This window comes from Phyllobates terribilis, unplaced genomic scaffold (assembly GCF_046119375.1).
Source record: "Phyllobates terribilis strain yellow unplaced genomic scaffold, ASM4611937v1 Scaffold_3__8_contigs__length_932513732, whole genome shotgun sequence".
NCBI classification, from domain to species: Eukaryota; Metazoa; Chordata; class Amphibia; order Anura; family Dendrobatidae; genus Phyllobates; species Phyllobates terribilis.
In genome coordinates, this window is record NW_027362763.1 from 835,168,076 (window position 1) to 835,181,698 (window position 13,623).

General features: G+C 46.7%; 1 protein-coding gene across 1 annotated transcript in view; it reads right to left on the reverse strand.

Annotated features, from left to right (window-relative positions):
* KIZ (kizuna centrosomal protein) overlaps nt 1-11,071 on the reverse strand; it is a 194,446-nt gene extending 183,375 nt beyond the window's left edge. Inside the window, exon 1 of the mRNA XM_073672453.1 lies at nt 10,956-11,071. The gene's annotated coding sequence lies outside the window, so the exon portion shown is untranslated. The remainder of the gene's footprint in view (nt 1-10,955) is intronic.
* Between the last annotated feature and the right edge of the window lie 2,552 nt (nt 11,072-13,623).

Consider the following 13,623-nt stretch of genomic DNA (forward strand, 5'->3'; position numbering starts at 1 on the left):
GGGATGGGCTTGGGTCAAATTCGCAGGTGGTGAGGTATGATTTGGAGAGTAAAGAGGAAACTTGATCGTCCGTAATGGTGAATAAGCTGGTTTTGAAGGAGGACGGTTCAGTAGTTACCAGGAGGGGCTGTGGGGACTTTAGGCAAAAGCTTTGTCTGATGGTGTCAATCTTCTGTTAGAAGAATGAGGCAAAGTCTTCGGCTGAGATGAGAGGAGAGGGAGGAGGCACTGGGGGTGGAGGAGAGAATTGAAAGTGTTGAATAGCTGTTTAGGGTTGTGAGACAGGGAGGATATGAGAGATGAGAACTAGGTTTGTTTTACTGCAGTAAGTATGGACATGAAAGAAGTGAGGGACTGTTTGAATGCAATGAAGTGCTCGTTGGAGTGGGATCTTTTCCATTTCTGCTCAGCAACCCTGGAGACCCTTCGCAGTTCTTTAGTCAGGTTGGTGTGCCAGGGTTGCCTGTTGAGTGGGCGAGCTGTGGTATGTGTGAAGGGGGGCGAACGAATTGAGAGCTGCAGCTGTTGTGGTGTTATGTAAAGTGGCAGCAGCATCTGCATTGTGTAATGAACTTATGCCTGTGAGAGGGAGAAGGGATTCAAAGAGTGAGTGTAAGTCAAGGTGTTTGAGATTTCTGCAAGGGTGTACAAGTTTGTGGAGTGAGGCTTGTGCACCTGGAGAGGAGAGGGAATAGAATGTAAGTAGGTTGTGATCAGACAGGGAGAGAGGAGAGTTAGAGAAGTTAGATAGGGATCAGAGGCGGATGAAGATAAGGTCCAGTGTGTGGCCATCTTTGTGAGTGGGGGTGGAAGACCATTGAGCAAGACTGAAGGAGGAAGTGAGGGATAGAAGCTTAGAGACAGATGAGTGGGAAGTGTCAATAGGGATGTTGAAGTCACCCATGATGATAGTGGGGATGTCAGCGGAAAGGAAATGAAGCAGCCAGGTGGTGAAGTGGTCAAAGAAGGTGGTGGCTGGTCCTGGGGGGTGGTAAATGACGGCCAGTTGGAGGGGGAGTAGATGCGCACACAGTGCACCTCAAAAGAGGGGAGAATAGTGGAGGGTGGCAGTGGGATATGGGTGAAGGAGCAGTTGTCTGACAGGAGAAAACCTACTCCTCCACCATGCTTGCCATTGGAGCTGGGGGGGTGAGAAAGATGGAATCCACTGTACTAAAGTGCACTGTTATGATAGGCTACAAGCACTAAGGAAAGACAGGAGATCTGTCCCTACAATAGAACTAAGCTAGATCCCTACGATGTAACGGGGAACCTGATCCTGCGATCAGACCCGCTAAAGTCTTCAGCTAGTCTGAACGAAGACCTATAGATGTGAGGGAGGGATCCCTACAAGAACTAGGGACTGGGAGAAAGATGGACACCTCCTAGCAGAAATTGTAGCAGTAAAAAGACAAACACACAACATAGAACATAAAGGTCAAAAGACCTAGCAAAACTGACTGAGAAAGGTTACAAAGCACCTGGCTAGCTTAAGAGTAGAAATTACAATGAAGTCCAGCATGGCCAGAAGGGCGGAGCAGGATTAAATAGGCAAAAAGGTCATGTGACCAGCAAAATAGAAAAAACCTAACAGGAGAGTCCTAACAGTACCCCCTCTTCTAAGAGGATCCTCCGGATCCCCTAGGCCCAGGCTTATCAGGAAACCTCTTGTGAAATGCTCTGACAAGTCTGGAAGCAGAAACATCATCTGCCCTCACCCATGAGTTATCCTCGGGACCGAAACCCTTCCAAGCGACGAGATACTGCAAACTCCCCCTATACCGTCTAGAATTAAGGATGCGGGAAGTTTCATATTCCCCTTCCTCCACCACCGGAGGAACAGTGGCAGTGGCGTCTCCATCTGATACATCAGCTTTTTTCAATAGAGATTTTTTGTTAGCCTCCTGAAGATTACCACGCACAACCGTCCAAACTCTCTCCAAATCACCGGAAAAACTCTCCTCCTCCGGCACAGCCGATACCAATTTGGAGAATGACCCAAAAGACGGATGTCTCCCAGAACAACAAAAAAAAGGCGAACACCCAGCAGAAGAGGATGTATGGTTGTTAAGAGCAAATTCAGCAAGCGGCAGAAACTCAGACCACCCCTCTTGATTGTCTGCCACAAAACAACGCAAGAACTGCTCAACATCCTGATTCTTCCTTTCTGTCTGGCCATTAGACTCAGGATGATATCCAGATGAAAACGACAAATGAACTCCCAACCTGTCACAAAAGGCACGCCAAAAACGAGCCACGAACTGAGGTCCCCTATCAGAAACAATGTCAGTAGGAACACCATGGAGTCTGACAATTTCCTTGACAAAGGCCTTAGCGAGTGTCTTAGCGCAGGGCAATTTGATGAAGGGAACCAAGTGACACATCTTGCTAAAACGGTCCACGACCACCCAGATGACCGTGAAACCCTCAGAGGAGGGAAGGTCAGTAATAAAGTCCATAGCCAGATGTGTCCAAGGTGCACTAGGAACCTCCAGAGGGCAAAGCAACCCCGCAGCAGGAGTATGAGAAGATTTAGATCTAGCACACACAGTACATCGACGCACCCACTTAATGACTTCCTTCTGCCATCCAGGCCACCAAAAACTGCGACCCACAAGTCTCTTAGTCTCAGAAATTCCTGGACGACCTGCCAACCGAGACTCATGACACTCAACAAACAAATCTCTCCTAAAGGTCCTAGGCACAAACAACCTCCCATGGGGAGTGTTAGATGGGGCATTCTCCTGTGCTTTAAGAATCTCATCTTCCAAAACAGAGTCCAATGCAGCAATCACAACACCTTCTTGTAAAATGCTCTCCTCCTCCTCAGCACCGACCATGGGAGAAAAGCTGCGAGACAACGCATCAGCTTTAACATTCTTGGTACCGGGGATGTAAGTAACGGAAAAATTAAACCGCGAAAAAAAAAGTGCCCACCTAGCCTGACGGGCATTCAAGCGCTTGGCAGCATCAAGATAGATCAGATTTTTATGATCAGTGAAAACCTGAATGGGAAATTCAGCACCTTCCAAGAGATGACGCCAGTGTTCAAATGCGAGTTTAATAGCCAGCAATTCCCGATTACCAATATCGTAATTAAGTTCAGTCTCAGAAAATTTTTTTGAAAAAAAGGCACAGGGATGTACTCCATCCTTGTTTTCCTGTGACAACACCGCACCGACCCCCACAGAAGAAGCATCAACCTCAACCAAAAACGGCTTAGTCACATCAGGCTGCATAAGGATGGGGGCAGAGCTGAACCTCTCCTTTAGAAACACAAACGCTTCAATGGCCTCAGTAGTCCACTGAACCGTATTAGCACCTTTCCTGGTGAGATCGGTCAGTGGTTTAACAATAATAGAAAAATTTTTAATGAATTTTCTGTAATAATTGGCGAAACCCAAAAACCTCTGTATCGATTTCAGACCAATAGGCCTAGGCCATTCCTGCACAGCTTGAACTTTCACGGGGTCCATCTCAAAGCCCTCGCTGGAGATAATGTAGCCCAAAAAACTAATTCTCTGAACAGCGAACTCACATTTTTCTAGCTTAGCAAAAAGCGAATTGTCAATTAATAACTGTAATACCTCACGTACGCTCCGCCAATGAGACTCCAGATCAGGTGAATAAATTAAAATGTCATCCAAATACACAACCACATTTTTGCCGATCAAAGGTCTAAGGATGTCATTAATAAGATTCTGAAAAAATGCTGGTGCATTGGTAAGACCAAAAGGCATAACCAGATTCTCAAAATGACCCACAGGAGTGTTAAAAGCAGTCTTCCATTCATCCCCCTCCTTCATGCGCAACAAATTGTATGCCCCCCGGAGATCAATTTTAGAGAACCACTTGGCCCCCACTAACTGGTTAAACAAATCAGGAATCAATGGCAGTGGGTAGGGATTACGTACAGTAATTTTATTAATCTCGCGAAAGTCCAGACAAGGACGTAAACCGCCGTCCTTTTTTTTAACAAAAAAAAATCCAACAGCCACAGGTGACTTAGAGGGTCTGATATGACCGGCGGCCAAGCTCGTCTGTATGTATTCCTCCAAAGCCTTTCTCTCAGGAATAGTAAGATTAAATAAACGACTTTTAGGAAGAGTCGCTCCAGGGACAAATTCAATGGTACAATCATAGTCTCTATGGGGAGGCAAAATTTGCGACTCCTCCTCAGAAAAAACTTTCCAAAAATCCTGAATAGGTACAGGTAATTCCCCTTTATCCACAGCAGCAATGCGCCCGTTACAACACTTGTCATAACACTTAGGGCTCCAGGACTTAACCCTCCGTCACATACAATATCGGTTCTAACGAGTTCACATACAATGTGACTGTCAGGCGCAAGCTAGAAAAATACCTATAATATCTAATGTTTGCAATTTCAGTGCTCTAAAAGTGATCAGTGACCTTCATAGGGATGTAATAAAAGAGACTACACATAATCAGGTGCAAAAAAAAAAAACATTTACTTAACATAAAACTAATAACTCTGAAATACAAACATTTCAAAACTCCCGCCAAATAAAAGAGATGTGCCTGCCAGGCCTATTGTATGTGACGGAGGGTTAATTTCATTAGTAGACCAATCCAGTACAGGATTGTGCAATTTTAACCAGGGTAACCCCAAAATTACTGGAGAAGGCAAATTATTTAATACTACCAAATCCAAATTTTCTTGGTGAATACCATTAATAGTGAGGGGAAATTCATAAACCTTGTGAGTAACACATTTCAAGGGAGAGCCATCGACAGAAACCACGGCAATAGGGGATGACAAAGGTTTGGGTTTTAATTTAAGTTTTTCCAAGAATCCCCCATCAATCACATTCAGAGTAGAACCACAATCCACAAATACCCGAAATTCAATTAATTCTTGCTGAGCTGCAGTAGTAGCAGAAAGAAATACCCCCTTAGTGTTTAAACAGGCTATACGGGTGTGACTGACCTTTTTTTTTTCTTTGTTCATACGAAGCACACAGTTCTTAATGAAATGGTCAGATTTTCCGCAATAAAAGCACAAACCTTCAGAAAACCTGCGGTCTTTTTCCTGAGAGCGGGGTGACATCGCCCCAATCTCCATCGGCTCTCCAATGTCAGTACAGACCCCCTCAAGACAAGGAGCTGACATGGCAAAGGATTTACTCTCATTAACCCTTGCCCGCAGTCTCCTGTCCACCCGTATAGCTAATTGCATTGCCTCCTGCAAGTTTCCAGGTGTAGGATAAGCAATAAGCAGATCCTTAACCCTTTCACCTAGCCCAGCAAGAAACAAACTTTTCAGAGCTGAATCGTTCCACCCCACCTGAGCAGACTACCGACGGAAGTGAGTACAATAATTTTCCACATTACCTGATCCCTGTCTCAAAAGTCTCAATTCCGTCTCAGCTGATGAGACACGATCAGGATCATCATACAACAACCCCAAAGCAGAAAAAAAACTATCCACTGATCTAAAGCATGGATCACTAGGTTGGAGAGAAAAGGCCCATCCCTGAGGTTCTTTGCGCAAAAGTGACATTATGAACCCTATGCGCTGTGATTCATCACCAGAGGATCTGGGTCTCAAACGAAAATACAATAAACAAGCATTTTTAAAGGAAAAAAAATCTTGTTCACCAAAAAATAAATCAGGCAATCGTACCTTTGGCTCCACAAAATGCGCTCCAGAACAGCTACTCACGTGTTGTTGGAGCTCGGCCACCTCCAGAGAGAGTCCCTGCAGGCGTTGAGCCAAATCCTGAACCGACACCATGATGGAAACTGGAGGTCTTTCCTTAGAGATATTTTTTTGGGCTGGACTTACTGTTATGATAGGCTACAAGCACTAAGGAAAGACAGGAGATCTGTCCCTACAATAGAACTAAGCTAGATCCCTACGATGTAACGGGGAACCTGATCCTGCGATCAGACCCGCTAAAGTCCTCAGCTAGTCTGAACGAAGACCTATAGATGTGAGGGAGGGATCCCTACAAGAACTAGGGACTGGGAGAAAGATGGACACCTCCTAGCAGAAATTGTAGCAGTAAAAAGACAAACACACAACATAGAACATAAAGGTCAAAAGACCTAGCAAAACTGACTGAGAAAGGTTACAAAGCACCTGGCTAGCTTAAGAGTAGAATTACAATGAAGTCCAGCATGGCCAGAAGGGCGGAGCAGGATTAAATAGGCAAAAAGGTCATGTGACCAGCAAAATAGAAAAAACCTAACAGGAGAGTTCTAACATGCAGCTGGTGAGGCCATGTCAGGGGGTGAGCCAGGTTTCGGTGATAGCGAGGAAGGAAAGTTTGTTAGTAATGAAAAGAGCATGGATGTAGGAAAGTTTGTTGCAGGCGGAGCGAGCGTTTCATAGAGCTCCTGTTAGTGGGGCTGGGGAAGCAGGGGCTGGGCGGATGGGTATAAGGTTAGAAAGGTTGCGAGAGTTTGTGACAAATCATGGATAGGAGGTGGACTGTGGGGATGTGTTAAAGAAGGGCAGGATTTGGAGAGATATCGCCGGCAGTCAGAAGGAGCAGGGAAAGTGTTAGCAGGTGGGAGCAGGAGAGGCCATGAGGTGGCTGTCTGTGTTTGGAGACACAGGATTGAATATTGAGGAATAGTTCTGAGGAGGAGGTGAGATGAATGGGGAGCATGGAGGGAGAGATGAAGAGTTCTTTGTTAGGTGTAGGGATTAGCGGGGTTAGTAGAAAGTGAAGAACTATAGGGGAGAGAGAGAAAACAAACAGAAACATTGTTTACTTCGCCTGGGTATCTTGTTTCCTTCTGTAGCCTTCAGGTTCAATTCAGGATTAATTAAATGCCACACTTGTATGATCCACACTTGGTGATACACACTGGCAGACTATGTCACCAGACTTAGACTTCATAATATACAGGTGCATCTCACAAAATTAGAATATCATCAAAAAATTAATTTATTTCAGTTCTTCAATACAAAAAGTGAAACTCATATAGAGTCATTACAAACAGAGTGATCTATTTCAAGTTTTTATTTCTGTTAATGTTGATGATAATGGATTACAACCAATGAAAACACAAAAGTCATTATCTCAGTAAATTAGAATACTTTATAACAACAGCTTGAAAAATGTTTTTAAAATCCGAAATGTTGGCCTACTGAAATGCATGTTCAGTAAATGCACTCAATACTTGGTCGGGGCTCCTTTTGCATCAATTACTGCATCAAGGTGGAGTGGCATTGAGGCGATCAGCCTGTGGTACTGCTGAGGTGTTATGAAAGCCCAGGTTGCTTAGATAGCAGCCTTCACCTCGTCTGCATTGTTGGGTCTGGTGTCTCTCATCTTCCTCTTGACAATACCCCATACATTCTCTATAGAGTTAAGGTTAGGCGAGTTTGCTGGCCAATCAAGCACAGTGATACTGTTGTTTTTAAACCAGGTATTGGTACTTTTGGCAGTGTGGACAGGTGCCAAGTCCTGCTGAAGAATGAAATTTCCATCTCCAAAAAGCTTCTCGGCAGGGGGAAGCAGGAAGTGCCAAACCATCACTGATTGTGGAAACTTCACACTAGACCTCAAGCAGCTTGGATTGTGTGCCTCTCCACTCTTCCTCCAGACTCTGGGACCTTGATTTCCAAATGAAAATTGGAACTCTGGGATCTTGTGGAGTGTGTCAATGACTGCCTTCTGGACATCTGTCAAGTCAGCAGTCTTCCCCATGATGGTAGAGCCTACTGAAACAGACTAAGGGACCTTTTTAAACCCTTAAGAAGCCTTTGCATCTGTTTTTTGTTAATTATTTTAATTTACTGAGATAATACCTTTTGTGTTTTCATTGGCTGTAAGCCATAATCATCAACATTAACAGAAATAATCACTTGAAATAGATCACTCTGTTTGTAATGACTCTATATAATATATGAGTTACACTTTTTGTATTGAAGAACTGAAATAAATTAACTTTTTGATGATATTCTAATTTTGTGAGATGCACCTGTATATGCTAGCAAATGCATTCAGGTGTTAAGCAGAGGGGAGAGGCCTCTGACCCATGTTTATCAGATAAGTACAAATTGGGCCAGATGTAGGATATAAAACATAAGCAAAGTAAAAAAGGCTGGCCATAAAGAAAAGAAAAGTGTTGAACAGGGGTCGTGCTGTGGTCAACTTACAAACATACCAGGTTAGTGCAGACAGGAATGGCAAGATATATCACACATATGGAGAGCTGGGTGTCATACATCCGCAGCACAACCACATCCGCAGGACGACCACATCCACAGCACAACCACATCCGCAGGACGACCACATCCATAGCACAACCACATCCGCAAGACAACCACATCCACAGCACAACCACATTAGCAGGACAACCACATCCACAGCACAACCACATTCGCAGGATAACCACATCCATAGCACAACCACATCCGCAGCACAACCACATCCGCAGGACAACCACATCCGCAGCACAACCACATCCGCAGGACGAACACATCCATAGCACAACCACATCCGCAGGACAACCACATCCACAGCACAACCACATTTGCAGGACAACCACATCCACAGCACAACCACATTCGCAGGACAACCACATCCACAGCACAACCACATCCGCAGCACAACCACATCCGCAGCACAACCACATCCGCAGCACAACCACATCCGCAGCACAACCACATCCGCAGGACAACCACATCCTCATCGCAACCACATCCACAGAACGACCACATCTGCAGCACAACCACATACACAGCACAACCACATCCACAGGACGACCACATCCATAACACAACCACAGAACGACCACATCCGCAGCACAACCACATCCACAGCACAACCACATCCGCAGCACAACCACATCCACAGCACAACCACATCCGCAGCACAACGAAATCCACAGCACAAACAAATCCGCAGGACAACCACATCCACAGCAAAACCACATCCACAGCACAACCACATCCGCAGCACAACCACATCCACAGCACAACCACATCCGCAGGACAACCACATCCACAACACAACCACATCCACAGCACGACCACATCTGCAGCACAACCATAACCACAGCACGACCACATCAGCAGGACAACCACATCCGCAGCACAACCACAGCACGACCATATCCGCAGGACAACCACATACGCATTCCTCATGTTACCAGGGAGCATCAGATACTGTAATCTACAGGCGTGTGTCACCGCCAATGTGGCCTCGTAGCCACAGTGTCAGGCACTGGCTACACATCGGCTCACACATTCTGCTCAAGAAACAGACAGACGGTATAAGACATCCGTTATATCAGGAGCAGAGGGTCCCATTGATTATTATGGTGTCCATCTGCGTTCCGTTTTTTTTTGCACTGGAAAAATTTTTTTGTGAAAGAACATTTCTTTCTGTTCACCAAACCGATGCCATAAGAATCAATGAGGGCTGTTTACTTCCATTTGCATAACCGAGGCCACATTCACTATTTGGTCAGTATTTTACGTCAGTATTTATATAAGCCAAAATCGGGAGTGGAACAAACACAGGAAAAGTATAACAGAAACACATCACCACTTCTGTATTTATCACCCACTCCTGGTTTTGGCTTACAAATACTGGGGTAAATTACTGACCAAATACTGAACGTGTGAATGTGGCCTAAATGTACTTGTCTATTCCTGAAATGGAACAGATAACAATAATTTCTGAACAGATATGTGAATAGAGCCTTAGGCCTTGTTCACATGTAGTATTCTTGATGTGTTTTCTTTTTTTGTTGTTTAAAAAAACACACAGCACTTTAAAGTAACAGCAAAATGAGTGAGATTTCTAAAAACACATTCATCTGGTGCATTTTCTCCTTTGCATTTTTTGACCTCTGAAGCTTTTTCCATGTCAGCTCTTTCAGCATTTTTTTTTACTGCAGTTTTTCCCCATTGAGATCAAAATGGCGTAGCACCAAAACGCTTGTAATTTATGCTGCATTTTTCTGGCCACAGTCTGCTATTTTTGTGGTTAATAAAATGCATGAAACGTTACGTGTGAACATACCCAATATTTACATAAATCATCATTTTCAGGTCACAGTGATTATGGCTAGTATGTAATGTATCACTTTATCATAGATAGCTTAATCCTCTTTATGATTTATAATATATTTCCCAATTTATTCATGAAAAATAATATCGGACCCTGATCTCCCCCCATTCTCCCACAAAAAAATAGGTTGACAATTCTATTACTAGCACCCATACCTCTCGCATAAATATAGCGGGTGTGAGAAGTTGAACACAAGGTCTATAGATATTTATTTAGTCTAGTACAGTGTTGGCGAACCTATGGCACGCGTGTCAGAGTGGGCACACAGAGCCCTCCCTAAGGGCTCGCGCGCCATCGCCGCAACAGTAGTGCTCCAGGACCTGGCCTGGCGGGTGAGTACTCGGAGCCCGCCGACGCCAGTCCCCACTTCAGCTAGATGTGAGTTCTCTGACACACATCTAGCTGAAGTGTATTGCGGCACACGAGTTGCCAGGCCCGTGCGCCGCAATACACAGCTGCTGACCAATCAGAGGCCAGCAGCTGATGTCAGCATACAAGCGACCGGGCGCATGGCAGTGACATCATGCGCCCCCATCGCTAGGACGCTGGAGTCAGCTGCCGGCTACAGGAGAGGATGCGGCGCGGGAGAGGAAGGAAGGTGAGTAGGAGTGTTATGTTGTTTTTTTTTTATATATGAACAGCTGTGCCAGCAGGATGGAATGGAGGGCGGCGGGGGGGGGTGGACGAAAGAGCATATTATATGAAGTGACCGCGGGCAAGGCCGCGCGTTGGTATCTATGATCTGGCCCAGCAAGATCCCCACACACAGACTCTATCTTGATAACCGTATCTTTACTTGTATACATTTTTAACACAGCAGAACACAATAAATGACAACCGTAAATGTTCACAGCAATAACGTGTACTTATAAGCTGACCCTCACTGTCCCTACTCACACGTTACCAGTCCTTTACTCCAGAAGGATGTGTCCCCCGTCGCAGGCCTGTCTGTCTCTGCAGGAAGGCGTCCCAGCCGAAGAAAAAAAAAACAGGAACAACAAATTTCGCTGAAAGGAAGGAATACTTTGGCCTCTCGCCAGAGGTCCCGCTTACAGTCTCTCTGATCCAGATAGCAGCTCCTGTGGATTCCCTTGTGTAGTCCACACTCCAGTAGTGGGGAGTGTAAAAGCTGAATCCTTCAGCAGTGCGGTAGCTGGGGAAAGCTCTGAGGAAAAGATGTCAGATAACAGCAGCCACGTTGAGAGTATCCTCTAAGGCACACACGAGGACCTGCACACCGTCCTGGTTCTTTTCACAGACTCTCTCAGACTCTCCGCGCGCTTTTTCCTGTTTCTCACTCTGGTCACGTGACTCTCTAGGGTGGGACACAGGAGACTCAGTCTTTTTCTCTGTCATCACACCTGCGCAGGTGCAACCTCTGGCCACAAGGTGGCAACACCATCCTGCGTAATCATTTCTGTCACAGGCTCTATCTCAATTATCACAGAACAGCCAGAGCCTGCCAGCTCACTACATTATACATGGAATGGGACGGGGGGGAAGGGAAAGAGCATATATACATGGAATGGGAGGGGGGAGGGAAAGAGCATATATACATGGAATGAAGGGTGAGGGAAAGAGCATATATACATGGATTGGGGGGTGAAGGAAAGAGCATATATACATGGAATGGGAGGGGTGAGGGAAACAGCGTATATACATGGAATGGGAGGGGGGGAGGGAAAGAGCATATATACATGGAATGGGAGGGGGGAGGGAAAGAACATATATACATGGAATGGGAAGGGGGAAGAGCATATATACATGGAATGGGAGGAGGGAGGGAAAGAGCATATATACATAGAATGGGAGGGGGGAGGGAAAGAGCATATATACATGGAATGGGAGGGGGGAGGGAAAGAGCATATATACTGTAACGGGTCTGGGAGGTGGAACCTCTGAGCAACGATACAAAGCGGCAGTCCTTGTAAGGAAGCGGGTGGCTCCCAGGGTAGGCGGGCAGGTAGTCACGGCAAGTGACGGGGACAGTCTCTGGGTAGAAAGGCAGGAGGTCACGACAAGTGACGGGGACAGTCTCTGGGTAGAAGGGCAGGAGGTCACGGCAAGTGACGGGAACAGTCTCTTGACAGGCGGGTGGTCACGGCAAGTGACGGCTAAGCCTCCAGATAGGCTAGCAGGCGGGTAGCAGGTGGACGCTCCCAGGTGAGCGGGTAAGAGTCTTTGGACAGGCAGGTGGTCACAGCACGTGACGGCAGAGCCTCCAGGTAGGCTAGCAGGCAGGTAGCAGGCGGACGCTCCCAGGTGAGCGGGTAAGAGTCTCTGGACAGGCAGGTAGTCACAGCACGTGACGGCAGAGCCTCCAGGTAGGCTAGCAGGCAGGTAGCAGATGAGCACTCCCAGGTGAGCGGGTAAGAGTCTCTGGACAGGCAGGTGGTCACAGCACGTGACGGCAGAGCCTCCAGGTAGGCTAGCAGGCAGGTAGCAGATGAGCGCTCCCAGGTGAGCGGACAATCAGATCCATAGACAGACTGGCAGGGGTGGTAGGCAGACTGTCGGACCGCAGGAATGCAAGTAGATAGACAAGTATTAGGCAGGTATCAAGCAGGAATCTGGCAGGTAACTGGCAGGTATCTGGTAACGGGACCTGAGGGCTGAAGCAGAGTGATAGGCTATGCAACAACATTGCTCGGGCACCTCCATTTTGGCACCTCCAATGCCGGGTAATAAGCTGGAGGGTCTTTTTCTGATCGGCGTGGCCAGCTAGCTTAGACGAGTGACCCCAGTGTAGGATCTTCTTCCGATCAGGTACTGTTACGAACGTCTTACCGGGAGTGAGACGATTTAGATTCACGGGGGCCACCTGCATTACTCTGGCGGGATCAATGATGTGCTTAGGCTCCTCCTCTAGATCAGACACCAGGAAGGATCGGGACAAGGCGTCAGCTTTGATGTTTTTGTCTGCCGGGCGAAAATGAAGAACGAAATCAAAGCGGGCAAAAAACAAGGACCACCGGGCTTGGCGCAGGTTAAGTCTCTGGGCGCTCTGGAGGTAAGCCAAGTTCTTGTGGTCCGTGTAAATAATTACCGGGTGAAGAGCCCCCTCGAGCAGGTAACGCCACTCCTCCAGTGCCAGCTTAATGGCCAATAACTCTCGGTCTCCTATAGAATAATTGCGCTCAGAAGGGGAGAAGAGTTTGGAGAAGAAGCCGCAAGTTACCATTCTTCCGGAAGACGACTTTTGGGTAAGTACCGCTCCGGCTCCAGAGGAGGAGGCGTCCACTTCCAGGAAGAATTGTTTGTTGCCGTCTGGACGATGCAGCACCGGGGCGGAAGAGAAAGCCTGTTTTAAGGAAAGAAAGGCTTCCTCTGCTTCGGGCGGCCATTCTCTGGGATTAGTGCCCTTACGGGTGAGCGCAGAGATTGGGGCAGTCCGGGAAGAGAAGTGCGGTATGAAGAGGCGGTAGTAGTTGGCGAAGCCCAGGAACCGCTGAATAGCCTTCAACCCCTCTGGTCGGGGCCACTTCTGGATGGCAGACAGTTTCTCAGGATCCATTCGTAGGCCGGTCTGAGAGATTATGTAGCCCAAAAACGGAAGCGAGGTCTG